Here is a 27985-nt window from a genome sequence, read left to right on the forward strand (position 1 = left end):
TAAATAATGGATGAGGTAGTGGCAAAGGAGAAAGAGCAGGAGGAACAGGGACCATTCACATCAATATCAGGCCAGTCAACCAGATATGTCTTGTAGGATATGTTTCTGTACCAAAAGGAGCGGTTCGGCTACACAGTTATAGGGCATACAGTGAGTGCAATGCCTACCAAAAATTTCGAGGCACTCCAATGTCCCTTGGAAATGACATGAAGGTCAGAGGGCGTTAACTAAACCTTTTTTTCCATTTATAGCAACTGGGTCTCCTGTGCACTGTTGGCCTAAGCAGTGAATGGAAGGCTTTCCAAAAATTATAAGGAACTACAATGCCCCTTACAAGAGCCATGTGTGGCACCCCAGGGGTCTGGTCACCACAGTAATAGAGATATTACGTCGGAGAGCAAGTGGGAGGTTTCCTGGTCAGGATCCCTTAAACATGCAACATCCTCCTGCCCCAGTCCTGGGAGGGGAGAATTCTGCCCTTATAAACTGGATCTGGGGCGGGGTTGAGTGAGTCAGAGAACAGAGAACTGTCAGAGTCAGAGTGAGAGCAAGGGAAAGTAACAGCAAGGAGCTCTGTAGGAGCTAGGAGCTAAAGACCAGGGGCTGGAAGCTGAGCAGAGCTCGCCCTGGCAGAAGACAATAGGAACCGGACACAGGAGTCCGAGGCTGTGAGAACTTATATATCCAGCAGCAGAAACCAGCCGGCAGGGGATTTCAGGTACTCTGGCCATAGAAGCCCGGAGGCTCAGTCACAAGCAAGGGACCAGCACTGCCGTCGTGGAGCGGAGGCTAACAGAAGGCCCCAAGTCACCAGCCATACGGGTGAGCACTACACGGTACACTCAGGGACTTGGGCTACTTCTACCCGCTTACAGCAAGGTAGCCAGGAAGAGTGCAGACAGACGGGGAGGTCTACAACTCCACCTGGCCAGGGGAACTCCTGCTTGCTCACAGACTGACCAGGCCTCTTATGCTAGCCAGTACTCCCGGGAGGGTCTGCCTTATAATCATCAGTAAAGATCCTGAACTGCACTGCAAAGACTCTGAGTCGTTCCTGCTGCGCTCGTGCACCATCACCCCCATCATCCACACTCACTGCCCTGAGGCTATACTCCTCCCGTGGGGAGTTATCCCATTCTCTGCTGCGCACACAACACCAGCCTCAGTGGTCTGCCTCGCAGCGGTGGTACTCCCTGACCGCAATCCACGGGTGGCGCAGTCGGACAATTAACCTCAAAACCTAAGAAAGACTGCCACTGGTTTGACCAGCCTGAGCCACGGGACCGGGTCACCGCCACGGAGACTACAGACCTCAGAGACCCGGCACCGGGTATCCCACACACGTGTACACACGGCCCAGGGGGCGCGTCACATGCAGTACAGCATATTACAAACATAAGTCCCATTATTGGGGAGTGGGTGTCCCATAGTATTTGCTTATGCCTTGCAAGCAAAAGCTGCCAAAAATTAGGACGGAGCAACTTGCAATGCCCCTTACAAGAGCCATGCAGTACAGCATATTACAAACATAAGTCCCATTATTGGGGAGTGGGTCTCCCATAGTATTTGCTTATGCTTTCCAAGCAAAAGCTGCCAAAAATTAGGACGGAGCAACTTGCAATGCCCCTTACAAGAGCCATGCAGTACAGCATATTACAAACATAAGTCCCATTATTGGGGAGTGGGTGTCCCATGGTATTTGCTTATGCTTTCCAAGCAAAAGCTGCCAAAAATTAGGACGGAGCAACTTGCAATGCCCCTTACAAGAGCCATGCAGTACAGCATATTACAAACATAAGTCCCATTATTGGGGAGTGGGTGTCCCATAGTATTTGCTTATGCCTTGCAAGCAAAAGCTGCCAAAAATAAGGAACTTGCAATGCTGGCACCCTGGTGGTATAGTGGTGGTGGAGGCTGAGGATAAGGAGAAGAAGATAAAACAGCCGAAACGAGGAAGCGTATACCCATGTGTGGGTGTGAAGCGGTGCATGTGAATACACCTCCCGAAATAACACAGTGGATTTGACTTTATGTTACTCTGCTGTCATTTGGTGGTGATGAGAAGTCTGGCCCAATCCAGCCCTTGTTCATTTTGATAAGGGTCAGCTTGTCAGCATTGTCAGTTGACAGACGAGTGTGCTTATCAGTTATAATTTCCCCAGCGGCACTAAAAACACGCTCCGATAACACGCTAGCGGCAGGGCAGGCCAGGACCTCCAAGGCATACAGAGCGAGTTCATTCCAAGTGTCCAGCTTGGATACCCAATAATTAAAAGGCACAGAGGAATCACGGAGGACGCTAGTATGGTCGGCAAGGTACTTCCTCACCATCTTTTGAAACTTTCCACTCCTTGTGAGAGTATCCCGCGCCTCAGGGCCTGTAAGCTGGGCGGGTGTCCAAAAACTGTCCCAGAACGTTGACAGTGTTCCCCTGCCTCTGCTGGATTGGAGTTGCATCTCTCTCGCCTGTACGCCTTGGTTGGGCAACGAACTGTGACCTCTGCCGCTAGCGTGTTCAGAAGGGAATTTTTTTAAGAGTTCTGCAGCAAGGGCCTTCTGGTACTGCCCCATTTTTGTAGACCTCTCCACCTCAGGAATAAGAGAGTGAAAGTTCTCCTTGTAGCGGGGGTCTACAAGTGTCACCAACCAGTAATGACAGTCACCCAACATTTTGACAACGCGAGGGTCACGGTTAAGGCAGCGTAACATAAAGTCAGCCATGCGTGCCAGACTGGTAACAGGCAAGATTTCCGTGTCCTCACCAAGATGACGACTGACCATGCTCTCCTCCTCCTCCTCCTCTTCCTCCTCCCCCCTGTCCTCAGGCCACCCACGCTGAACCGACGGTATGACACTTGTACAGGTACTACCGTCTACAACGCATGATAGCAGCTCCTGTTCTTCCTCCTCCTCCTCCTCCTCCTCTCCCTCATTGTCCCCCAATGCACGTTGGGATGAGATGAGGCTGGGCTGTGTGTAATCGCCCGCTATGGCTTCATGATCCATCTCATCATACTCTGGCTGCAATGCCTCCTCTTTAATTCTCTGCAGAGAGCGTTGCAAAAGACAGACAAGTGGGATGCTGACACTAATGATGGCATCATCGCCACTCACCATCTTGGTGGCCTCCTCAAAGTTTGTCAGGATGGTACATATGTCAGACATCCAGGTCCACTCCTGAGGTCTTATGTGTGGAGTCTGACCTGAATATCGACGGCCTTGTTGCAGCTGGTACTCCACAACTGCTCTCTTCTGCTCACAAATCCTTTGCAACATGTGGAGGGTAGAGTTCCAACATGTGGGGACATCACACACCAGTCGGTGTGCCGGAAGCTGCAAACGCTGCTGCAACACAGCAAGGGCGGCGGAAGCTGTAGCCGACTTGCGAAAATGAGCTGACAGGCGGCATACTTTCACGAGCAGATATGGCAACTAGGGGTACGATTTAAGAAACCGCTGAACCACGAGGTTAAGCACATGAGCCAGGCATGGTACGTGTGTGATCTCACCTCGCCTCAGAGCCGCCAACAGGTTACGGCCATTGTCACACACGACCATGCCGGGATGTAGGTTCAGCGGTCTCAGCCACAGATCTGCCTGCTCTTTCACAGCCATCCACAACTCACAAGCAGTGTGAGGTTTATCACCTAAGCTTATGAGTTTCAGCACAGCCTGTTGCCGCTTGGCGGAGGCAGTACTGCAATGCTTCCAGCTTGTAACTGATGTGGTGATATCTGAGATGGAGGCTGAACATGAGGAGGAGGAGGAGGAGGAGGATGCGCAGGAGCTGTACACTGTGGGGACAACTCTGACTGACATAGGGCCCGCAATCCTCGGTGTGGGGAGGATGTGTTCCGTCCCAAGGTCCGACTGGGTCCCGGCTTCCACTATGTTTGCCCAGTGTGTCGTCAGAGAGATGTACCGTCCCTGGCCACAAGCACTGGTCCACGTGTCCGTTGTCAGGTGGACTCTCCCAGTAACTGCGTTGTTGAGGGCACGGCAGATGCTTTGGGACACGTGCTTGTGTAGTGCGGGGATGGCACACCGGGCAAAATAGTGTCGGCTGGGGACCGAGTACCAAGGGACGGCCACCGCCATAAGATTGCGGAAGGATTCCGTCTCCACCAGCCTAAAAGGCAGCATTTCCAATGCAAGCAGTCGTGAAATGTGCGAATTTAGGACTGTGGCCTGTGGGGCGTTAGCTGCGAATTTCCGCTTTCATTCAAGGGTCTGGGATATGGACAATTGAACGCTGCGGTGGGACGTGGACGTGGACGTTGATGCTGTTTCTTGAGAAACTGCCATAACAAGTGAAGACTGAGAGGAGGGGGCATCTTTACATGCAGTATGGACAGGGGATTGCCTTGCACACACAACAGGGGGTTCTATTGCACGCACAACAGTGGAAGAAGCAGTGGTGACACCCGCTGACACTGGTCGTGGACCCTGGGTTTCACCCCACAAAGTCGGGTGCTTTGCTGCCATGTGCCTGATCATGCTGGTGGTGGTCAGGCTGGTAGTTTTGTCACCCCTGCTGATGCTGGCATGGCAGGTGGAACATATGGCCTTTTTGGGGTTATCAGCAGAGTCTTTAAAAAAATTCCAGACTGTGGAAGACCTACCGCTTGTACTGGCAACGTCCCTCGTGTTGGTGTTACGGGGAACGGTTGCCTGCCTTCTGTCTGCGGCCACCACACTGATTCTTCCTGCCTGTTGGGGTACTCTGCCTCCCTCCCCCTGTGTGCTGCTGGCCTCACTCTGCATGTCCTCCGTCCACGTTGGGTCAGTTACTAGATCATCCACCACCTCCTCCTCTTCCACTTGCGCACCACGATCCTCCTCCTCACTTCCTGGCAATTGTGTCTCGTCATCGTCCACCTCTTGTGACAGATTGCCAACGTCGACTTCCTGTGGCCGTGCCTGTTCAAATATTTGGGCATCGCAACATGGGATCTCCTCTTCCACCACTTCAAGCGTATCAGCCGAGGGGCCCAAATATGGAAATGGACCAGTGAACAGCTCTTCAGAGTCTCCAAGTGTGGGATCACTTGCTGTCTGACGACACTCGGCATGGTGGGAGGAAGGAGCATCAGGGTGAGGAGGAGTATGTGGTCGAGACTCACGGCTACTAAGAGTTGACCGTGTGGAAGACAGACCGGAGGTGGTGGTGCCCAGGTAACTGGAAGTATTATCTGCTATCCAATTAATAACCTGTTCACACTGATCAGTTCTCAATACTGGTGTTGTTCTGTGCTTCCCTAGTAATTCGGTCAAGAAGTGGGAGCGAGAAGATGTGGCTGTTGGTTGTGGCACATTTTCACCTTGGCCACGGCCCCATCCTCTGCACGAACCATCACCAGAACGTCCACTTCCACGTCCTTTGCCACGCGCCTTGCCCATTGTAAATGAAGTAAAATAGCTTACACTTGCACTATCAATGGAAAAAGGGTAATAAAGAGTAGATTAGAACCGTGGAAGAGGAAAACCACAGTTATTGTTTACTGGGGTATACCACACTTTTTTAAATAGAGATATTTGCGGCTGAACAGTGAGCGACACACTCAAACTGCTTTTTTTTTAGATACCAAAGGCCCAAAACTGGATAGTACAACGATTTGACCGGTGGAACTGCGAAACCACACTGGGATGTCGGGCCTACACAAGACTATTTTCAACAGATATATTTTTGTGTCACAACAGTCAGGAGACACTACTGTTTTTCTTTACGGAAAATATACCAAAACCTGAATAATAGAGATTTTTTACCGTGGGATGGCAAAACCACAGTTATTGTTTACTGGGGTATACCACACTTTTTTAAATAGAGATATTTGCGGCTGAACAGTGAGCGACACACTCTAACTGTTTTTTTTTTAGATACAAATGGCCCAAAATGGATAATACACAGGTTTGAACCGTGGAAGTGCAAAACAACACTTCTGTTTCTCTAGCCTACACCAGACTATTTTCAACAGTTATATTTGTGTCTGAAAAATCAGAGACACGCTTTTTTTTTGGGGGGGTGGACACACCAAAAGGTTAATAAGATGGGTATTTGTACAGTGTGAAGGAGGAAAAAAAAGGAGGATTTAGATGAAAAAAAAGGATTTTTCCTGGCCCCCGACACCTGGTGCTAAGTCCAGTAATTTCAGCAACAGGAGCACACAGGACTGTAATGCAGCGTTTGCTGGTATAACCACTGTGTCTCCTATACAGCCTGCCTGCCTGGTATCTGGGATGGATATTAGTCCTGAAAAGGACTGTTTGTTTGTTCTGGCAGCCTTTACAGACCCTACACTAACTATTTCGCAGTTTATATCTCTCCCTAAATCAGCAGCGCTGTCCCTACACTGTCTAATCCGGAGCGACTGTGTCCAAGATGGCGGCGCCCGGTTTTAAATTCTCGAGGTGACGCTGTGCGGCCAGCCAATCACTGTAATGCCCACAACCAACATGGCTGCAGCATTACAGTGACTGGCTGGCAATCCCTGCATGTTCATTGGCTCTGTAAAGAGCGCCAAACATGCAGCGCAGAGACCCGAGCTCCCGCCCGAGTAACCCGGAAATGCTGGGTGCTCGCCGAACATCCCGAGTAGCGTGATGCTCGGGCGAGTACCGAGCAGTATCGAGCATGTTCGCTCAACACTAATATTAAACTGAAATAGCTGTTGCAAAACACCAATTTTTATAAAACATTAAGCTTAAGATTAATAGGGGTGCCCAAACTTTTTCATATAACTGTATGTTGAATAATCTTTGTTTTCAGATCATTTGACAGTTGTTTTGAGGAGCCCATGATGCCACTCTTCAGAGGAGATTCAAACAGGACAACAACTTGCAAGTGGTCACTTTAAGTAGCTTTTCTCATGATTGCATACACCTGGCTATGAAGTTCAAAGCTCAATGAGGTTACAAAACCAAAAAAAGTGCTTTTGTAAGTCAGTAAAAAGTAGGTAGGAGTATTTAAAACAAGAAAATGATAAGGGTTCCCATACTTATGCACCTGTCAAATTTTGTTTGAATGCAGATTGCACATTTTCTGTTAGTACAATAAACCTCATTTCAAGGCAGAAACATTACTGTGTCCAACAGTTATTACATATATCAAACTGAAATAGCTGCTGCAAAAACACCAATTTTTATAAAACATTAAGCTTTAGATTAATAGGGGTGCCCAAACTTTTTCATATAACTGTATATACATAGATAAAAAACTGATGATCAATCATAAATTAAGGGATGTTTTCCACTATTACGTCAATAAATAATAAATGACTAACTTTCTGATGTTTTAATATACTAAATATTGTACTAATGTACTAAATATACCTCAGCCTAACTTAAAATCTCTACACTACTGGTACACTTTCTCATGTAGTTAGCATTAGTGATGAGCGAGCATGCTCGTTACTCGAGATTTACGACCATGCTCGGGTGTTTTCCGGGTATCTTCAGAGTGCTCGGGTGTTATGTTTGAGTCACTCCATGTGCATGATTTGCGACTGTTTGACAGCTTTAATACATGTGAGAAATGCCTGTTTCTTAGGCATTCCTCACATATATTAAAGCTGTCAAATAGTTGCAAATCATGAGTACGGAGTGACTAAAACATAACAGCCGAGCACGCTGAAGGTACTCGGCGAGCACTCGAGCATGCTCGCCGAAAGGGTTAATAGAACATACTCAGTCATCACTAGTTACTGTAGCATGTCTGAAAAAATCTGACTGGCTGAGCATGGCCTCTGAAAAGAAAGATCTTTTTAGGATTCATGTATTTAAGTGTCATGAAAGTAGTAGCATGCTCACCGCTTGTCATAATAGGAGGTTCAATCTGTATATATAGAGCTTTACCAGAATTGTAGTCTGCAGGAGACAAGCACACTAGATGCACAGGTGTGCACTGAAAACCTCCCTTTCAAAGGAATCTGCCACACTCCAATTCTGGTGAAGCTCTATATATACAGATTGAACCTCCTATTACCATACAGGAATCTGCTGTACACCCATCCCTGTCAGGTACTCCACCTGTCTTTTTGACTTACTATTCATACATATACAGAGCGACTATGTGAACAAGGCCCGGGAGTGGGTCGAAATGTTAAAAAGTCATCTATCACATATATCTACCTTGTCCGCCACTTGCACTTGTTTTGAGCAATAATTAAAAATATTTGCAAGTAAACCTCTTAAGTGTGCGGTGAAAATTTCTCTACATGTGATCCAGAAGTTTGCCACTCCCTTCCACCTGCACCTTGACTACTAGCTGTGTGCACGCCATTTCCTCTCTTTTAACTGGAAAAGATGGTGACTGATAAGTATGTTACTACTATTACCTTCATGACATTTACAGATATGATCCCTAACAAAGGTAAAGATATAAAAAAATCACTGGAATGGTACTTTTAAGGAACCAAAAATCCTTTAATTCTTTGAATGGATTTATATAATTTAAGGGTTATTTCTAGAATCTACATAAGGACCACATAGTGGTAGTAATTTTTTTCAGGTGTCACTCATGCCTTATGCTTCAAAAATCTCCCTCTCAAAGACATTTAGATCTATAAGTAAGAGAACTCACAATGCTTTCAGTTGATCACTTTCCAAATTCACCTCCAAACCATCACGAGTGTTTCTCCAAACTCCAGAGGTTGCAGTACATTTCTTCCCATGTATTACAACACATGCATCCAGTCTATGGTCACATTTACAAATTAATCCTTTTAAATACTAACTGTAGTGCTCTATAACAGTACAGCATTTGCAGCCACAAAAAGTGTCTGCTAGAGAGTGTTCCACATATGCAACAAATGGCACAAAGTACCTCCATATTTACAGTGTCAGCCAGAGAGTTCCTTCATATATATGTAGCACCCTGAGGATTCGGCTGCTACAGGAGTATTGCACCTCAACCCAGAGGTGTGATATTCCACTCCCGGGTAAGGATGGAGTGTGGAACTGAGCTCAGATAGACTGCATGCACTACATACATCCCATTCCAGAGGAGCAGGCCGACGGCACTCCCACTTAGAAATGTGCAGGTGCGACCGAGCCTGTTCCTGGCTGGAGTGGGAGGGGGGAGGAACATCCCATGTAGTGTAGGGGCAGATAGGGGGAGCAGTCTGGGTAGTGGTAGGAGCTCATTGGGTGCTGGTCACCTGAGCTCACACATAGAGGGATATATAAGGAGGGCACCAACTAGGATCAGGGTCAGACGCAGAGAGTAAGTCAGATGCAGAGGACAAGCCTGCAGAAAGAGAGAGAAAGAAACAACAGCCCTGGAGAGAGAGTGGAGTGAAGAAAGACCCAGAGGGGGGACAAAGAAGGGACCCAAGAACCCAAATAAGAACACCGGGTGAGGAGTCAGCAGAAGGGTACCGGAACCCAAGCTGGTGGGGGCAAAGACATTCCCCAGCCAGAGACCGGAGACCGTGGGCAGTGTCTGTCACGGTCACCCACTACATTCACCCTGAAGGCACACCACAGGAAGGGTCAGGGAACCTAAGGCCAAAGGTTGCCCAACAGAAGGCCCGAGGGAGCTGGACTTAGGTGAATCACTGGTGGGGACGGCTGAAGTAAGGACAGAGGGAGAGCTCAGGGCCACGCTCCGGACTTGTTTGGGGGTTGACCGGATCCAGGACCTGGTGGACGCAGCACGGCTCGGGAGGTCACTTGGAGCTAGAGTGACCAGGAACATCTGCAGTAAGTAAAGACCCTTAACTGCACTACCCGAGTCTGTCATCATTACCGGCTGCACCGCACCACCACAACCCCCATCCTCTGCGCCTGTCCCCTCTGAGGCTATACCCCTCCCGTTGGGGGTTATCCCACCAAGCTGCGCATCCACCATCAGCCTCAGCGGACCCTGCTGCAGCGGCGGCCACAGTGACCGCATCACAACGGGTGGCGTAGTCGACACAACGAACTTTAATAACATCAGTAAAGACTGCCACATAACCCTGAGCTTGACGCCCTGGGCACGGGACCGGGTCACAGCCGCTCGGAGACTACAACCCCCCATCTGATCCGGTGCCGGGTATTCCCCTCAAAAAGGAATATGTCCCAGGGGGCGCGTCAACTTTGGCGTAGTCGGCAGGATTACGTGCCCGCAACACCCGGGTACTGCGTGCCTGAAGAAAAGTGCAAGTTTACCTCAGAAAGAAGTCTCCCGCCGGTTCCGGAGGGTCCACGCCATCGGACTCCATCACCAGTCGTTTCCCGCCGATTGTCCGCCATTTCCAGCTTGTTCCCGCCATCTGCAGAGTTTCCCGCCACTGGGCGACGCTTCCCGCCAAAACCGCAGATTTCCCGCCTTGGAAGAGCAGCGGACGCCATTATGGGCGTGCCAAAGGAGGGTGAGAGGCCACATCCCATCGTGGGCCGGGACAGAAAATGGCGCCAAAAGTGGAAACCGCCCCCACCAACGGAGACTGTGATGCTGGAGGTGTCTGTCAGCGTAAAAGAACTCCCCCTGGAGCTGACAGTCACCGAGTTGCCCCGGGACCGCCCTCGAAGTGGGAGGAGACGAAAGAGAAAAGAAAAGATGGGTGTCGCTTGGAGGAGTCTAGAACGAGCGCACCCGGAGGCGAGGTGTCCAGAGCAAGAGCACCCGGAGTCGAGGAGAGAAAGAGTAGACCCGGGAATGGAGAGGCAGCAGAGCAGCACCGGCCCGCTGGCCAGGAGCCTGCAGAAGGAAGAAGGAGGAGAGCAGAGCAGCACCGGCCCGCTGGCCAGGAGCCTGCCGGAAGCAGAGCAGAGCAGCACCGACCCGATGGTCAGGAGCCTGCTGGAGTCAACAACCCCGCTAGGCTTAGCGGAGATCCTGGCGCAGCTTCCCCGAGATCGGGAGTGCGCGCGGAGTGCCCTGGAGGGCCTCGCGGGAAGGATGGCCCGAGTGCAGAGGGAGATCCTGGCGGAGTGGGGCCGGGAGATGGCCCAGCAAGCTGGAATCCGTTCACGGAACCCGCTCCCTTGGAAGAAGACACCGACTACCTCTGCGGATGACGCGGGAGGACCCAAGGCCGGAAACGGCGCAGAAGAGGGAGCGAGACGTATGGCAGCAGGTAAGGGGGACGCCTATACCCCATACCGGAAGACCACCCACCTGCCCCAGCTCCCCGTCGCAGAGCCCGAAAGTCCCCCTGCCGTACCCGAGACCGCCATAACACCGCCACCGACTAGGCCCCGACCGGAAGCCGCCGTCGCGACCCCAGTGACGTCACGCGTCGTGACCCGGAGCGTGGCGAAGGAAGGGAAGCCTCCGGCCTGGTCGCAGGGCCTAGCGTTTCCGGGCGCCGCATCCCCAGCAGAGCCATCTACCTCCGCGGAGCCTCCGGCCTGGTCGCAAGGCCAGGTGGCCCAGGGTGCCGCCGTGTTAACAGTTCCATTTACCTTCCAGATGCCCCAGGCCTGGCCGCAAGGCCTGGGCAACCTGGGCGCCCCCACCATCGCGCCCGCACCCGTAACATCAAGGGTGCCAAGTCTGGGAGAGGACCCCTTCAGCCAGCTAGCGTGGCCGGACGGGCGGCCCTTCATCTGGCCCAAAGAATTCTTGGAACTGGAGCGACAAAAGAAGTTAGGTCCCCTGTGTGAGCCCCTGATCCCGGCTCCAAAGCCCGTGACTCGGGTCTCGCCTCCACTAGAAGAAGCCCAATTCGTGTGGGACCCCACGGGAGAAGATTTGATGGGGTTCACCGGAGAGACTCGGGCAGCTGCAGCAGAGCGTACCGAGTGTTGCCGTCAACAGCTGGCAGAGTTCAAGAGAGAGCGGGAGGAGAGGCGGGCCAGAGAGCAATGGGCCCGGACCCGCAGCGCGGAGCAAAAGAGTCGGACCAGAAGGGACCCCTATGCAGCAGATCGTCCCCGTACCATCGGGACGGTAATAAAGTTTAATGCGCAGCATGGGTGGGGCTTCATAAAGGACCGGAACACCATGGGTGACGTCTTCGTTACCCGACGGGATGTCGAGTCTCACCTGCCAGAGGGTCACAAAGGCCGTGACCTCTACGTCGGTGACGAGGTAACGTTCACCCGGCACAAGTGTGCCAAGGGACCTTACGCCCTCCACGTGCATCGCCTGACAGAGGAGGAGTTGCGGTGTAGGGAGGAGGAGCCAGAAGACCCGGACGGGTTCAAGGCTAGAAGGTACTATGACTGAAATAGTACAAAGGAGATGTAAATAGTTACCCGTCGGGGTACCCAAGTAACCGTGGCTGCTTTAAAGTTTAGTCCCCGTTGGGACCAGTGAACAGTTTAACCCGTGTGTCCCCTACCCAAACCAGGCTGAGGACTGTGAGCAGCCATCCCATTCCCTTTACTTGGCCGGGGACTGAGAACGGCCAAAACTTCCCTGTACATAGTTGCGCTTCCTAAGGCGCCCCCTACTGGTTTTATGAGAAACTGCTTATCAAAAGACTGTCGCACTTTACCTGGTCACGAGTTGCACGGTGACCAGAGGAGGAAGAAAGAAAGAGACGACGAGAATGTTATAATGATGTCTATATGAAAAAGTTATATATATATAATATTTTATATGTTTTATATGTTTATAAAAATTTGTATGTTTTGGTGTTTTTGTCTTTGCAGCCCGAGGACGTGCTGTGGTTTACCGGGGGGGAATGTAGCACCCTGAGGATTCGGCTGCTACAGGAGTATTGCACCTCAACCCAGAGGTGTGATATTCCACTCCCGGGTAAGGATGGAGTGTGGAACTGAGCTCAGATAGACTGCATGCACTACATACATCCCATTCCAGAGGAGCAGGCCGACGGCACTCCCACTTAGAAATGTGCAGGTGCGACCGAGCCTGTTCCTGGCTGGAGTGGGAGGGGGGAGGAACATCCCATGTAGTGTAGGGGCAGATAGGGGGAGCAGTCTGGGTAGTGGTAGGAGCTCATTGGGTGCTGGTCACCTGAGCTCACACATAGAGGGATATATAAGGAGGGCACCAACTAGGATCAGGGTCAGACGCAGAGAGTAAGTCAGATGCAGAGGACAAGCCTGCAGAAAGAGAGAGAAAGAAACAACAGCCCTGGAGAGAGAGTGGAGTGAAGAAAGACCCAGAGGGGGGACAAAGAAGGGACCCAAGAACCCAAATAAGAACACCGGGTGAGGAGTCAGCAGAAGGGTACAGGAACCCAAGCTGGTGGGGGCAAAGACATTCCCCAGCCAGAGACCGGAGACCGTGGGCAGTGTCTGTCACGGTCACCCACTACATTCACCCTGAAGGCACACCACAGGAAGGGTCAGGGAACCTAAGGCCAAAGGTTGCCCAACAGAAGGCCCGAGGGAGCTGGACTTAGGTGAATCACTGGTGGGGACGGCTGAAGTAAGGACAGAGGGAGAGCTCAGGGCCACGCTCCGGACTTGTTTGGGGGTTGACCGGATCCAGGACCTGGTGGACGCAGCACGGCTCGGGAGGTCACTTGGAGCTAGAGTGACCAGGAACATCTGCAGTAAGTAAAGACCCTTAACTGCACTACCCGAGTCTGTCATCATTACCGGCTGCACCGCACCACCACAACCCCCATCCTCTGCGCCTGTCCCCTCTGAGGCTATACCCCTCCCGTTGGGGGTTATCCCACCAAGCTGCGCATCCACCATCAGCCTCAGCGGACCCTGCTGCAGCGGCGGCCACAGTGACCGCATCACAACGGGTGGCGTAGTCGACACAACGAACTTTAATAACATCAGTAAAGACTGCCACATAACCCTGAGCTTGACGCCCTGGGCACGGGACCGGGTCACAGCCGCTCGGAGACTACAACCCCCCATCTGATCCGGTGCCGGGTATTCCCCTCAAAAAGGAATATGTCCCAGGGGGCGCGTCATATACAGAGGATCACCCCTTGTTCTGGCCAGAACATGATCCTATAAACAGCATCAGCATGTGGTTTCCCCCAAATATAAAGTGTATGCTCTCTAATGCTCTATTACACAATGCCAAAAAGGCTGTACCCCACAAAATAACCTTTGACTGTGTACCCTTAGACAATTCCAGCTTTCACTAGCTGGTTTATTACTAGAACAGTAACAGCCTGCTAGTGCAAGAGGGTAGAGTGGGTTATGGACTTGTGGAAGAAGTAGGTTATTTTGGGGGTATTGTGACAAGATTTGTTTTAAGCTCATTGTAGTTAGCATGTTTCACATAAAACAGTTAAACAATCTGAACAAATACAGTTATAGAAAGACACTCCATTTGAGAGTCTTGCTACTTGAGTTATAGGTTTATTTGATTCTATTAAGCATACTTTCCATTGTTGTTTAGCTGTACATAATTTTCTGAAATACAATACATAGACATGTAAATAATTTTATTCTGTATTTTAGGGTATAAAGAAGTAAAGGTGATTTACAGTAGAAACTTATATTGAATATATAATATAATCACTGGAAAAACATTTTGGCAAGATCCAGAGTTGGGCCTAAAAGCACTCTTCCCATCTGGGATATTTATACTACGTCCTTAAGAAATGCCATAAATGCTTGATAGATGAGGTTCTGTAGAACAGCTGCTGTCAGTGAAGAGGTGAATGTATGGTTCTCTCCATTCGCTTGAGTTCCAAAAATTGTCATTTATAGTTTATCCCGTGGATATGCCTTTACCAGTTGCTGACTGCCCATAGACATAAACATCCAGGGAGTCCACATCGATCATTGAAAAGACGTTTTAAAACGTCCTGCGGAATTTCCTTCTCTACTCTCCACTTCCATCAGATCTGTGACCCTGCTATTTTTAGATAGTGGTTCTATTCAACAACTCATCAGCATGATTTCAAGCATTTAGTAGAATGTAGCAGCCAGTGTCACAGTGATAATGCCAAAAAATTTAATTTTAACAGCAGAACATGTACTTTAAAGTGTTGGTTTATTTGGATTTTAGACGTAAAACAGTAGAACAACCTGTAAAAGTCACACGTTATAAATAAATTCACAAATAGCAAAAATTTGTGGCAAAACCATAGAAAAATGGGAAGTCTGGGTACAAAATGAAATTCCTTATCTCTGAATTCATGTATAAGCAATGACAGAGAGAAGAGATGGAGGTGACGCGCAGCATAATATGATAAAGAGAAGAGATTGAGATGAAAGTGGTATAGATGGAGAAAGAGAGATGACAGATTGCATAGTGAAAAAGAGAGAATGAATTTTCAACAGCAAAGAGAGGGCGATCAGAGAAGAGTGAGAAGGATAGGAAGAAATGAGAGATAAAGAAGAGATGGAGCTAACAGACATTAGCATACTGAGAGGAAAAAGAGACAGAGAAGGAGAGCAGTATCCTGAGACAGAAGGGATGGAGATGTCAGCAGAGAGCATGAGCTAAGAATCACATAGTGACAGAGTCAAAAAGAGACAGCACTAACTGCAGTATAGTTAAAGAGAGAGGAAAGATGGCAGTGACAGAAACATAGTGAAAGAGAATAGATGGAGCTGACAGCTTCATAATCCTGCATCGACTTCCTGTAATACTGTTCTACATATTTTGAAAAGTTGTCAGGTTCAATTATGAAGTGAGACATTTCTCAATGATTTTGACCTCCTGAAGTCAACCAAAATTTTGGGTTGGCTCTTGTTTCTATAATATCTTATCTTTTTTTTTTTTCATTTATATAATGCCAACATATTCTGCAGCACTTTACAATGCAGACAATTTTTTACAGACATTATTGGCCCTGTCCCCATTGGGGATTACATTCCCTATCAGTATGTCTTTGGAGTGTAGGAGGAAACTGGAGAACCTGGAGGAAACCTACGCAAACATGGGGAGAACATGCAAACTCCTTGCAGATGTTGTCCTTGAACCCAGGACCCCAGCACTGCAAGGCTGCAGTGCTAACCACTGAGCCACCGTGCTGCCCCTACAATATCAAAGAGTTTGCCTTTTACTGCTATATATAATTAATGCATAAAAGTTTCAGTACTTTGAAATATTAATTGTTTTGCAAATATAAAGATGCATAATATTTTGTTATGCCAATTTTCTTATACTTATTTATAGGAAATTTAGCAACAATTCAAATAACTAAAACATGTCTAAACAATATTGCGAAATTTCACTTTAAAATTTGGTCCTCATTCAGTGACAACCCTTTTTGCTTGTCCCTTGTACTCCTGCATCGGATCATCTCTTACAATTGTCCAATAGTAATTTGCAAGCATTGATGGATTCCATTTTCCTTGATATCTTTTCGTCATAGCTTCAAAATCTTGATGAAATCTCTCACCATGCTCGTCGCTTACTGCTTTGCAGCTTGGTGGAAAAAGGTCTAGTTGCGAATGTAAGAAATTAATCTTTAAGGACATGTTACAACCAAAATCCTTATATGTTTTGAAAAGATTTTCCACTAGTTATCTGCTTTTGAGTTTCCCAAAAAATTAGTTACCACTAATGCGAATGCTACCCAGACAGCCTTTTCCTTGCCCTGCAACAAACAGAGAGACTCCTCATCTTGAAGAATTTTATGAATCTGAGGCCCAATAAAGACTCCTTCCTTTATCTTTGCTTCACTCAACCTTCAAAATTTATCAGTGAGATTCTGGAATTTTGATATTTAGTACTTTTGTTATCGGACAGAAACAATATTATTAAAATAACACAGACCATTTATGTCCCAAGTGGGCAACTCCCTGAGAACTTGTTCAGGAGTCATGACTCTGCTCGAGGAGGCCTGGGAATTTAGCGCTCGCAGTGGTGATAAGAAGATGCAATGAGAACTGGACTGGTGACAGTGAGGAAAAGAAGGGCCAGGCAGGTGAGCAGTAATTTGAGCGCAAGTATTTTTTTTCTTCTTCACAGAGTACGTTTATTTTTCTCTGTGGTCTGGTGAGACATTAAATTAGCAAAGGATAACTTTTCTGAGAATTGAATTTTCCAGGAAAATCTGCGCTAGTAGGCAAATTCGAAATTTGCCTAATCCGCTCATTTCTGCTATTTACTTCTCAAAATGTGAAAGAATTTGGCAGAAATTTATTATTATTTATTATATGTTTTGCACAAGTTTAATGCTTCTTGGACAATTTTTAAAAAGTATCTCTAAAGTTTTCAGGCTAATGAAGAAGTTGTACAATGCACCAAATTTGTTAACCATCAAAATACATCAAGTATGCAAAGCACACCTGTAGGCCCTAACAAAAAAAACTGTGAATTTCAGCTAGCAAGTTGATTTCTGTTTCTTTGATATTTCTTTTCATACTATAGAATCATAGAATGGTAGAGTTGGAGGGGACCTCCTGGGTCATCTGGTCCAACCCCCTGCTCAAAGCAGGATTCACTAAATCATCTTAGACAGATGTCTGTCCAGCCTCTGTTTGAAGACGTCCATTGAAGGGGAACTCACCACCTCTCGTGGCAGCCTGTTCCACTCATTGATCACCCTAACTGTCAAAAAGTTTTTTCTAATATCTAATCTGTGTCTCCTCCCATTCAGTTTCATCCCATTGCTTCTAGTCTTTCCTTGTGCAAATGAGAATAAAGTTGATCCTTCTACAATGTGACAGCCCTTGAGATATTTGTAGACAGCTATTAAGTCTCCTCTCAGTCTTCTTTTTTTGCAAGCTAAACATTCCCAAATCCTGTAACCGTTCCTCATAGGACATGGTTTGCAGACCGGTCACCATTCTGGTCGCTCTTCTCTGAACTTGCTCCTGTTTGTCGATGTCTTTTTTAAAATGTGGTGCCCAAAACTGGACGCAGTATTCCAGATGAGGTCTGACCAAAGAGGAGTAAACTCCGATAATGACTTCACGTGATCTAGGCTGTATGCTTCTGTTAATACATCCCAGAATTGTATATGCCTTTTTTGCTGCTGCATCACACTGTTGACTCATGTTCAGTCTATGATCTATTAGTATACCTAAGTCTTTTTCACATGTACTGTTGCTTAGCTCTGTTCCTCCCATTTTGTATATGCTTTTTTCATTTTTATTGCCCAGATGTAGTACTTTGCATTTTTCCCTGTTAAAAAACATTCTGTTAGTTACTGCCCACTGCTCCAGTTTATTTAGGTCTTTTTGAATCCTCTCTCTCTCTTCTCTAGTATTAGCTATCCCTCCTAGCTTTGTGTCATCAGCAAATTTAATCAGTTTACCCTCAATTCCTTCATCTAAATCGTTGATAAAAATGTTGAACAATACAGGTCCCAGGACAGAGCCCTGTGGTACCCCACTTGAGACATTCATCCAACTGGATGTGAAGCCATTTACAACCACCCTTTGAGTCCGATCACTAAGCCAGTTATGAATCCACCTAACAGTTGCCTTGTCCATTCTATACTTGGTAATTTTTTCAATAAGGATGGTGTGAGATACTTTGTCAAATGCTTTGCTGAAGTCAAGATATACTATATCTACAGCATTTCCCTGATCCACCCAGTCAGTGATTCTGTCATAGAAGGAAATTAAGTTAGTCTGACATGACTTGTTAGTTACAAACCCATGCTGACTCGGGTTAATCACTTCATTATTATCCAGGTACTTACATACATGTTGTTTAATAATTTGTTCAAAGATCTTTCCTGGTATAGAAGTCAGACTCACCGGCCTATAGTTCCCTGGGTCCACCTTCTTCCCCTTTTTGAAGATAGGAGCAACATTTGCTCTTCTCCAGTCTTCTGGGACTTTTCCTGTTCTCCAAGAATTTTCAAAGATTATGGAGAGTGGTTCTAAAATTTCTTCTACGATCTCCTTCAGTACTCTGGGGTGTACTTCATCTGGACCTGGAGACTTGAACTCATTTATGTTAGCTAAATATTCCCTCACAATCTCTCTGTTTACAGATAACTTGGATTCTTCTATTCCTTTAATAGGACAGTGAAGATCAGTTGATGTTACATTTTCTTTCTGAGAGAAAACAGATGCAAAATAGGAATTAAAAAGTTCTGCCTTCTCAACATCCTTTCTTATCATTTCACCATTTTCATCCTGTAAAAATCCTATAGCATCTTTGACTTTTCTTTTACTTTTGACATACCCCCAAAATCCTTTTTTATTGCTTTTGACATCTCTTGCAAGCTTTAATTCATTGTCAGCTTTAGCTAACCTGATACGTGCCCTGCAGGATCTGCAGACTGCATTATAATCTTCTTTAGATATGCCTCCCTCTTTCCATTTGATAAACATTTCTTTCTTTCTTTTTAGTATGTGTTTAAGTTCTGTGCTCATCCATCCTGGTTTCCTTAAATGCTTCCCATTCTTCCTACTTATCGGGATTGTTAACGATTGTGCTTTGAGAATCTGATTTTTAAAAATTTCCCATCCTTCCTGTACATTTTTGTCCTTAAGGACATCCAGCCATTGGATCCCTCCTATTCTCTTTCTGATCATATGTGTACTTGACAGTACATGGTTTGGGTTAAACATGCATGAATTGTTAACTTTACATGATATGCAGGACCACATGTCAGGGTGAACCAGGCATGAGGAAGCCTGTGACGATCTGAATAACTTTGTACTATACTCGACAAGTCAAGGATGCAGTAGACAAAGGACCTCCCTGACTTACTGCCACTCAAGAGCCACAAACACCTCGAATCCAGCCCTACTGTTTGAGGAAGAATTAAAAAGCCAGGAATATGTTGGAATTAGTTTGAGAATTACAAGAAAATATTTCCGCATTGGAAAATGGCTAGTGCATAAAAAGCACATTAACATTATTGACACTTTCCAATATAATATATATCTCTTCCTCTACTCTTCCCAAACATGTGCATCACCAGGCTCACAGAGTGCTGCGTCTGTGAAATAACTTTATCCACTTAGTTGTTCAATTTGATTCAAGGATTTTGTGATTAAGTATTCAGCCTTATGAATAAATAAGAAGCAGCAGCACTATAATTGGGATATCATTACTATCTTAGCAGCACATTTAATCCTCAGCTTGGCTGCACCGCACAACCTTCCCCTTATATCTTCCACCCTCTTCACCCTCCCTCTGTCTGCACTGGCAGAAGAATAAGGGAATGTCATTGCAAGCTTCACAAGTTAGCATTAAAATGAATACTTTTTAATTTCTTCGGATGAGATGGGCTAGGAGCTCTGGGACAATGCTGATGGATGATGTTTTAATGCAGCCGAAATGTTATTTTTACTGAACCAGGGAAAACTATAAATTGTGCTTCATTGCCACTGATGGCTCTATGCATAAGACTGGTGGCGTTCACTGCCCATGAATAATCACCTCCGTGTGGCAGATGTTGCTTTGCGGGAAAGCAATTCTTATGCCGAAAGAATTGTGGAAAGATTAATTGTCTACAGCTGTTTCATGGCTCACAGCAATCTTGATACATTTATGATAAGTTTAAGAGCTCATGAGAGGCAGCTCCTATTCCCTATAGTAAAAGAGAAGGGGGGTGGAAAGGAGGCTTTATTTTGACACCTGGATTCATAGAATGTGTCATCTCCATTACAGCCTGGGCAGACAGCTACTTTTGGCAGCTGAACACCATTGTAAGACTTACTGCAGGAATTATAGGTGTGCTCGCAAAGAAAGGAAGGTTGAGAGGAATTATTCAAATTTGTGCAAATGGATGGCATCCATTTTTTTTCTGCGTCTGCCAAGTGGAAATTGAGCATGACCTACACTGACCTCTCTCTATTAAGTGTTGCAAATTGCAGTAAATGCACACTTCTGAGTGCCCTAATGAGACGAAGCTCGCCCAATGCCTTATTAATAAGGGAAGTTTAACCTTGTCGGTCAGCCCTTCATACGATATTGAAAAAAATAAGCAAAAAGAAGAGCTGACCTGTTGTAAATTCTTGACAAAACCTTTTATTTAGTCCACATGGACTTCATGCAATGCTGTTCCAAAACCTTATTATCTGCCACAAAGGAGAGGTAGAAGTATTTGCTGTCAAAAATTAGCCCCTGACCAAGTCAGGTTGCAGAGTCTCAGAAGCACTAAGCTCACGTTAATAAAGGAGAAGTTTTATTCTTTCTCTCACAGGTGGAAAGTGGCAATGCGGATGAGAATTGCCAAACTTTCTTTAGTCTTTAGTGAATCAAGAAGCATACAGTTTAGAGACTGAATAATGGCCACCCAGAAGCTAAAGGCAGAAGAATGGAATTTGGTTGCACACAACTGTGCGTTTCTTAGAGACCTTGAAAATAATCACTCAAATGTAGCATTACTATTGTAAGTAGTTCCTGAGAGCATAAGGGTCAGGTGGACAGAATGCTAACATACTGATACAGCAGAAATGAGATTGAAATGTTGACCAATATGCCATGAAATACCATGTGTTATTCGCTAAACCTGGATTATTTTCGGCTCTTTTCACATAATTCCATTTTTCTTGTTTTTATACTGCAAGAATCATCATATGCCTAACACCATTGTAAATCGTAGCTTTCATAATCTAAAGAGGACTTTAAGGTTTCTATCACAGTGTCCATCATTTTACAAGTCAGTATTCAGGCAATGACCATGACAGTTTCACCTTAATGTACTGTATATTCCCCCCAAAAGGACTATTTAAATATACTAAGAAGTGAATACATGGTTCTGTAAAATACATATGCTTTTTTCCCAGTTATGATTAGTTATAGGGTTCAAAAATTGAAACAATATTTTGCTAATAAAAAAATGTGCTAAGATATTTCTCCCTTAACCTTTTCACGACATATGAAGTACTCTTATGTAATATGTTGGGTCCCCATCTTTGATGCAAGCTCAGAAACCAAACTTCCATCATTGACGGAAGATAATGGCCGTGTTACATCATTTGCATCTAATAGCAACAACCGCTGCTGTTAGCCACTTAAATGCTGCACTCAATCTCTGACAGCGGCATTTAAAGCACACAGACCAGGCGATACCCTCATTGCTCCCTCCTCCCACACTGGAACCCAATCGCAGGGTGTCAATGGGTTGCTATGATAGTCAGGGATCTGCTGAAGACTCCTGTGCTTGTCATGACAGTGCTGCTATGAAAACCCGACTGGTGTTCATATGAGACTGTGATTCTTAATAAAAGAATATAGTATGGAAAGATTTAGTATATAGTATAACAAGACTTACAAGTAGTATATCCAGTATAAGCAATCAGATGATCGCAGGTTCAAGTCCACAAAGAGACAAACAATGTAACAACTAAAAAAAGGTTTTAAAATATATAAAGAATAGAGATGAGTGTTGTTCTACTCGAACTGTTCGCCAATCTCAAATTTGAGCTGTTTTGGGCGGTGTTCGAGCCGTTCGGCGAACACGAACGATTTGAGAAAAATTCGGCTGTTCGAGGTTATGTTCGATAACTGTTCGTGCACCAAAATCATAACTGGATTTTTTCTCAGTAATGATGAAAATTAATGTTAATACGCAGTTTGAGTGTACAGCGGGGCAGGGGATGGATCTCTGCAGGAATAATGAAGAACTCCATTTTTTTTTCTCTTTCCCGCATTTGCAGTGGGGAGGTGCAATCTGTCAGCCTATCAGCAGCGCACACACGGAGCGAAGTGCTTTTTTTCACACAAGCAAGGGCATGTGTCATTGGCAGTATATGTCACATGTCCTTGCCCTATAAGACCCAGCCATTTTCCCTGTCGCCACCATTTTCTCACTGCTGCAGCTGCGTGTTAGACGGCACCGCTGTTGCTGTGTGCGCTATACCTTGTTAATTTCAAGCCAATTTTCGCACAAATCTACAGATAGCTTGGGAGTAGGGAATAGTTGTGATTGCAGTCCTTTTAAGGACTAGGTTACAGCATTTCCTACGACTTTTATCAGGCAGGTCTGTGCTCTTAAATAGATAGATTGTGGGAGTAAAGACTAATTGTAATTGCAGTCCTTTTCAGGACTAGGTTACATCAGTTCCTATCAGTTTTTGCCAGGCAGGTCTGTGCCAGTGCTGTGCAAGTTTTTTTCACAGCATTTGGCTGAATCTAGCAAAGCTAATACTTTTTGGCCTATTGCAGAGTGTGTTAGTCAGTGGAGTAGCCTATCTGTGTTGCAAGACATACCACCTGTGTATAGAATACCATTTTTTTTACTGCACTTAGTGAAGTAAAATCTTTTGGGCATAGCATCATTCTATTAGTCCATCTATACTGACCTCCATCAGGTTGCAAATTGAATATAATTTTTTTCTGCATCTAGCTCTGAAAAAATATTTGGGCTTCTAGCAGTGTGTGGGACTTGTTCTATTAGTCCATCTATACTGACCTCCATCAGGTTGCAAACTGAATATAATTTTTTTCTGCATCTAGCTCTGAAAAAATATTTGGCCTTCTAGCAGTGTGTGGGACTTGTTCTATTAGTCCATATATACTGACCTCCATCACGTTGCAAATTCAAAATATTTTTTTGTCTGCATCTAGCTCTGAAAAAATATTTGGCCTTCTAGCAGTGTGTGGGACTTTCTCTATTAGTCCATCTATACTGACCTCCATCAGGCTGCAAATTAAAAATAATTTTTATCTGCATCTACCTCTGAAAAAATATTTGGCCTTCTAGCTGTGTGTGGGACTTGTTCTATTAGTCCATCTATACTGACCTCCATCAGGTTGCAAACTGAATATAATTTTTTTCTGCATCTAGCTCTGAAAAAATATTTGGCCTTCTAGCAGTGTGTGGGACTTTCTCTATTAGTCCATCTATACTGACCTCCATCAGGTTGCAAATTAAAAATAATTTATATCTGCATCTAGCTCTGAAAAAATATTTGGCCTTCTAGCAGTGTGTGGGACTTTCTCTATTAGTCCATCTATACTGACCTCCATCAGGTTGCAAATTAAAAATAATTTTTTGTCTGCATCTAGCTCTGAAAAAATATTTGGCCTTCTAGCAGTGTGTGGGACTTTCTCTATTAGTCCATCTATACTGACCTCCATCAGGCTGCAAATTAAAAATAATTTTTATCTGCATCTACCTCTGAAAAAATATTTGGCCTTCTAGCAGTGTGTGGGACTTGTTCTATTAGTCCATCTATACTGACCTCCATCAGGTTGCAAACTGAATATCATTTTTTTCTGCATCTACTTCTGAAAAAATGTTTGGGCTTCTAGCAGTGTGTGGGACTTGGTCTATTAGTCCATCTATACTGATCTCCATCAGGTTGCAAATTAAAAATAATTTTTATCTGCATCTAGCTCTGAAAAAATATTTGGGCTTCTAGCTGTGTGTGGGAATTGTTCTATTAGTCCATCTATACTGACCTCCATCAGGTTGCAAACTGAATATCATTTTTTTTTGCATCTAGCTCTGAAAAAATATTTGGCCTTCTAGCAGTGTGTGGGACTTTCTCTATTAGTCCATCTATACTGACCTCCATCAGGTTGCAAATTAAAAATAATTTATATCTGCATCTAGCTCTGAAAAAATATTTGGCCTTCTAGCAGTGTGTGGGACTTTCTCTATTAGTCCATCTATACTGACCTCCATCAGGTTGCAAATTAAAAATAATTTTTTGTCTGCATCTAGCTCTGAAAAAATATTTGGCCTTCTAGCAGTGTGTGGGACTTTCTCTATTAGTCCATCTATACTGACCTCCATCAGGTTGCAAATTAAAAATAATTTTTTGTCTGCATCTAGCTCTGAAAAAATATTTGGGCTTCTAGCAGTGTGTGGGACTTTCTCTATTAGTCCATCTATACTGACCTCCATCAGGCTGCAAATTAAAAATAATTTTTATCTGCATCTACTTCTGAAAAAATATTTGGCCTTCTAGCAGTGTGTGGGACTTGGTCTATTAGTCCATCTATACTGACCTCCATCAGGTTGCAAATTGAATATCATTTTTTTCTGCATCTAGCTCTGAAAAAATATTTGCGCTTCTAGCAGTGTGTGGGACTTGTTCTATTAGTCCATCTATACTAACCTACACCAGGTTGCAAATTCAATATAATTTTATTCTGCATCTAGCTCTGAAAAAATATTTGGGCTTCTAGCAGTGTGTGGGACTTGTTCTATTAGTCCATCTATACTGATCTCCATAAGGTTGCAAATTGAATATCATTTTTTTCTGCATCTACTTCTGAAAAAATGCTTGGGCTTCTAGCAGTGTGTGGGACTCGGTCTATTAGTCCATCTATACTGATCTCCATCAGGTTGCAAATTAAAAATAATTTTTATCTGCATCTAGCTCTGAAAAAATATTTGGGCTTCTAGCTGTGTGTGGGACTTGTTCTATTAGTCCATCTATACTGACCTCCATCAGGTTGCAAATTGAATATAATTTTTTTCTGCATCTACTTCTGAAAAAATATTTGGGCTTCTAGCAGTGTGTGGGACTTGGTCTATTAGTCCATCTACACTGACCTCCATCAGGTTGCAAATTAAAAATAATTTTTATCTGCATCTAGCTCTGAAAAAATATTTGGGCTTCTAGCAGTGTGTGGGACTTGGTCTATTAGTCCATCTATACTGATCTCCATCAGGTTGCAAATTAAAAATAATTTTTATCTGCATCTAGCTCTGAAAAAGTATTTGGGCTTCTAGCAGTGTGTGGGACTTGGTCTGTTAGTCCATCTATACTGACCTCCATCAGGTTGCAAATTGAATATCATTTTTTTCTGCATCTAGCTCTGAAAAAATATTTGGGCTTCTAGCAGTGTATGGGACTTGTTCTATTAGTCCATCTATACTAACCTACACCAGGTTGCAAATTCAATATAATTTTATTCTGCATCTAGCTCTGAAAAAATATTTGGGCTTCTAGCAGTGTGTGGGACTTGTTCTATTAGTCCATCTATACTGACCTCAATCAGGTTGCAAATTGAATATCATTTTTTTCTGCATCTACTTCTGAAAAAATGTTTGGGCTTCTAGCAGTGTGTGGGACTTGGTCTATTAGTCCATCTATACTGATCTCCATCAGGTTGCAAATTAAAAATAATTTTTATCTGCATCTAGCTCTGAAAAAATATTTGGGCTTCTAGCTGTGTGTGGGACTTGTTCTATTAGTCCATCTATACTGACCTTCATCAGGTTGCAAACTGAATATCATTTTTTTCTGCATCTACCTCAGAAAAGAAATTTGGGCTTCTAGCAGTGTGTGGGACTTGTTCTATTAGTCCATCTATACTGACCTCCATCAGGTTGCAAATTGAACATAATTTTTTTCTGCATCTACTTCTGAAAAAATATTTGGGCTTCTAGCAGTGTGTGGGACTTGGTCTATTAGTCCATCTACACTGACCTCCATCAGGTTGCAAATTAAAAATAATTTTTATCTGCATCTAGCTCTGAAAAAATATTTGGGCTTCTAGCAGTGTGTGGGGCTTGGTCTATTAGTCCATCTATACTGATCTCCATCAGGTTGCAAATTAAAAATAATTTTTATCTGCATCTAGCTCTGAAAAAGTATTTGGACTTCTAGCAGTGTGTGGGACTTGGTCTATTAGTCCATCTATACTGACCTCCATCAGGTTGCAAATTGAATATCATTTTTTTCTGCATCTAGCTCTGAAAAAATATTTGGGCTTCTAGCAGTGAGTGGGACTTGTTCTATTAGTCCATCTATACTGACCTCCATCAGGCTGCAAATTGAATATAATTTTTTTCTGCATCTAGCTCTGAAAAAATATTTGGGCTTATAGCAGTGTGTGGGACTGGTTCTATTAGTTCATCTATACTGACCTCCATCAGGTTGTAAATTAAAAATAATTTTTATCTGCATCTAGCTCTGAAAAAATATTTGGGCTTCTAGCAGTGTGTGGGACTCATTGTATTAGACCATCTATACCAAGCTCCACCAGCTTTGAAATTAATAATAATTTTTAGCTGCATCTAGCCCTGAAAATAATTTTTCTCAATAGTGGTAGCAATAGAAATATGGGGCGCGCGCCTGGCTAACAAAAATATACGCTTCATAACACAAAACACCAGCCTAGCGCACTGCATTAATAAGATGGCATCATCGTCTCTCCCAGTGCTAGGCCTACTACGCAGGCTAGCATTCCTGTGCCTAAAACACAATGTATGGGTCCCCGCTAGCCACTATGCTGAGGGGTATAAAGCTGCTGCTAACGCTTTATAACAATTCAATTGGCAGATTTTCACAGAGCTCTTCCACAACGCCCACCCATCGGGCAACAGTTGCCCACCCTCCCTATGGGATCTAGTGGCGAATAGTTGATGCCATTAATCAGAGCGTCAGTTGCCCCGTCAACGTGGCAAGCATACCGTAAGGCATGGGAAGAGTGGACACGACTAGTAGCAGGCAGACGAGTTGACCAATGTGAACAAGCCAGATCACAAGTCACCATAGAATTTCTCCACCAGCTAATGATGAGGGGCATATCAGGAGCGTCAGCGCAGCGGTGTCTGACCGGAGTAGCATTTCACTTCCAACTACTGAATTGGGGAGATGTGACAAAGATTCATCATCAGACAATCCATAAAAGGGTGGAAAAGGGGTCAGCCAAGTCAGGAATGTAGACGTCCCGTCCCGTGTCACTAAAACTGATTTCTCACATCATATCCCTAACACCATTAACATGACACTCACAATTTGAAGCAACACTAATGTCTACTGCATTTGTGATCGCCTTCTTCGGGGCGCTATGTATAAGCAAATTAGTCCCTCAATCCAAAATTACCACCAGTGGAGGCTTATTACACCAGGACGTAGTCATAGCCAATAATGCAATACGTCTACGCATACACCAATCGAAAACGGTTCCAGCGGGCAGGGGTACTTGGGTACTTCTACAACCCACAAACGGTACACTGAGTCGGGTAACAATAGTAAAAACATATCTAACCATCAGATCACAAAGTAATTTCTTCCTATCACACATTGATGGAACGCCATTATCAAGATACCTGTTCCAAGCTATATTTAATAAATGCATAACATCGGCAGGGAACCACCCCAAAGATTACGGGACACACTCATTCCGCATAGGTGTGGCCACGGAAGCAGCAAGAGCAGGACTGTCAGAAACGGAAGTTCAGAGGATAGGGAGATGGCGATCCACGTGTTTGGGGAGATATATAAGACCGGACTTGTTATCCTAACGTGGTTTGTTTCTTTTACAGGTGACGCTAAGCCAACA

Source organism: Phyllobates terribilis, unplaced genomic scaffold, assembly GCF_046119375.1.
Source record: "Phyllobates terribilis strain yellow unplaced genomic scaffold, ASM4611937v1 Scaffold_1__5_contigs__length_1240528914, whole genome shotgun sequence".
NCBI lineage: Eukaryota > Metazoa > Chordata > Amphibia > Anura > Dendrobatidae > Phyllobates > Phyllobates terribilis.